The sequence below is a fragment of the Convolutriloba macropyga genome, chromosome 4, assembly GCF_964194025.1.
Source record: "Convolutriloba macropyga chromosome 4, txConMacr16.3, whole genome shotgun sequence".
Taxonomy (NCBI): Eukaryota; Metazoa; Xenacoelomorpha; order Acoela; family Convolutidae; genus Convolutriloba; species Convolutriloba macropyga.
In genome coordinates, this window is record NC_134471.1 from 48,656,456 (window position 1) to 48,659,168 (window position 2,713).

A 2,713-nucleotide genomic window follows, 5' to 3' on the forward strand; every position below is an offset into this window, starting at 1 on the left:
GAAATAATTGCTGATGAGCCGAAGAACTGCACAAACAGAGAGCGTGAGTTATTTAGCCATTCTCAGATGATCGAGAAAAAGACCTGATCAATCATAGACGGAAGAAACATGTCCGGTTTAATCCTGCTCAAATGTAAACTAGAAACTAAAATCTGCCATCAACTTGAGGGAAATCAAATCACGCATCAGAAGTTGTAAAACTGGGCTAGAAAGATTTGTTTAAAAGAAAATTTTGTATACGATCTTGTTAGCTCGCAACACATTGGTTTTTCAATAGAAACACTGTTGGATCCAGAATATTAAAAATACAAAACAAGATTCGGTCTCAGAAAAATTTTTTCAATTCTCACAATCTGCCAACGACTGCTTTTGTGAGTAGACTGATGTTGTGATTTTCAATATAAAAACCATTTTTTTAAATAAACCAAGAATTCAACAGAAAAATTGAATCTCAAATCTATTAACTTCAGCTATTTAGTAAATACTAAATAACAAGATTACAAATTTAAACGTTTTGAGGATTTGAAGAAATTAACTGTGATTTTCTGGATCATTTGGGCAAACAAACTAAATTTTTGTTTCCATTATCAATGGCTACTTCATGCAACTAAAAACCACAGCGTTACAATGGTTTCTATTCATAGCTAAATGGATTCTGTTCCTATAAAAGTCTTTGCTAAACTGATTAATTGTAGGGTAAGTTAAAACAGTGTAATTAAAATGGATTTATTGTTCCGACCCCACTTGTGGGGGGAGGAACTATATACTCAATTGGGTTTTTACGACTCGAAGAGGAGTATTGAGATTCTACATTTTTTAGGACTCGAGGAGGAGTATTGAGATTTTACAGGTCTTTTACGACTCGAAAAGGAGTATTGAAATTCTACCGGTTTTTACGACTTGAAGAGGAGCGTTGAGATTCTACAGTTTTTAGGACTCGAAGAGGAGTATTGAGATTCTACAGGTTTTTACAACTCGAAGAGGAGTAGTGAGATTCTACGGGGTTGTTTTAAGCAGAAAGCAATTTTGTTCATGACTTGAAATTTGACTTCTTTCTCTTCGAGCATTTACCTCTGTTTTTGACCCCACTTTTGGGGGAGGAACTATGTACTCAATTGGGTTTTTACGACTCGAAGAGGAGTATTGAGATTCTACAGGTTTTTTACGACTCGAAACGGAGTATTGAAATTCTACCGGTTTTTACGACTCGAAGAGGAGTATTGAGATTCTACAGTTTTTAATACTCGAAGAGGAGTATTGAGATTCTACAGGTTTTTACAACTCGAAGAGGAGTATTGAGATTCTACGGGGTTATTTTAAGCAGAAAGCAATTTTGTTCATGACCTGAAATTTGACTTCTTTCTGTTCGAGCATTTACCTCCGTTTTTGATTGCTGACTTCGGTTTTCGATCATTGGACTTTAACAGTAGCTTCGTTTGTAGTGTATAGTAATTAGGAACTGCTGGTAATGTTCAAGGTGAAGAGGTCATTTTTTGAGGTTTTTTGTTCCTACATAAGTCAACCCTAATTATCTAAACTACACCGCACAAACCCCCCCCACCACCACCTATCTATTCCCCCCACCTACATAGCCCCCCCTCAACACCTACCTACCCCCCCCACCCCACCCCCCCCCCCCCACCGCCCTCGAACATCCCCCCAAGTTACCCCCCACCTACCCTACCCCTCCCTTCAACTAGCTACCCCCACCTACCCCCAACCCCCACCACAACTACCCCAGCACTACCCAACTCCCCAACATATCTACCCACCCACCCATCTATCTAACCCCCCATCCCCGCCCCACCCCGCACCAACTTACCCCCCCCCCACCTACCCCTACCCCCAAACTACCCCCTCCCCTTCACCTAATTACCCCCACCTACCCACCAACCCCCCTCCCCAACTACCGCAGCACTACCCACCCTCCCAACCTATCTACCCACCCACCCAACATAGCTCCCCACACCTAAAAAAACACTAAAATTGGTTTGTTGGGCTACTTTTGTTTTTTTTTCTCTTGTCTATTTTGATGTTCTGATTTCGGTAGGATTAGGTTAGAGATTATATTGCACGACGATTCGAGTCGTTTCCGGTATTCTACAGGCTGTGTTTTTCTCTAGCAGAAAGCAAGTTTGTTCATGACTTGAATTTTGACTTCTTTCTCTTCGAGCATTTACCTCTGTTTTTGACCCCACTTTTGGGGGAGGAACTATGTACTCAATTGGGTTTTTACGACTCGAAGAGGAGTATTGAGATTCTACAGGTTTTTTACGACTCGAAACGGAGTATTGAAATTCTACCGGTTTTTACGACTCGAAGAGGAGTATTGAGATTCTACAGTTTTTTAGTACTCGAAGAGGAGTATTGAGATTCTACAGGTTTTTACAACTCGAAGAGGAGTATTGAGATTCTACGGGGTTATTTTAAGCAGAAAGCAATTTTGTTCATGACTTGAAACTTGACTTCTTTCTCTTCGAGCATTTACCTCTGTTTTTGACCCCACTTTTGGGGGAGGAACTATGTACTCAATTGGGTTTTTACGACTCGAAGAGGAGTATTGAGATTCTACAGGTTTTTTACGACTCGAAACGGAGTATTGAAATTCTACCGGTTTTTACGACTCGAAGAGGAGTATTGAGATTCTACAGTTTTTAGTACTCGAAGAGGAGTATTGAGATTCTACAGGTTTTTACAACTCGAAGAGGAGTAT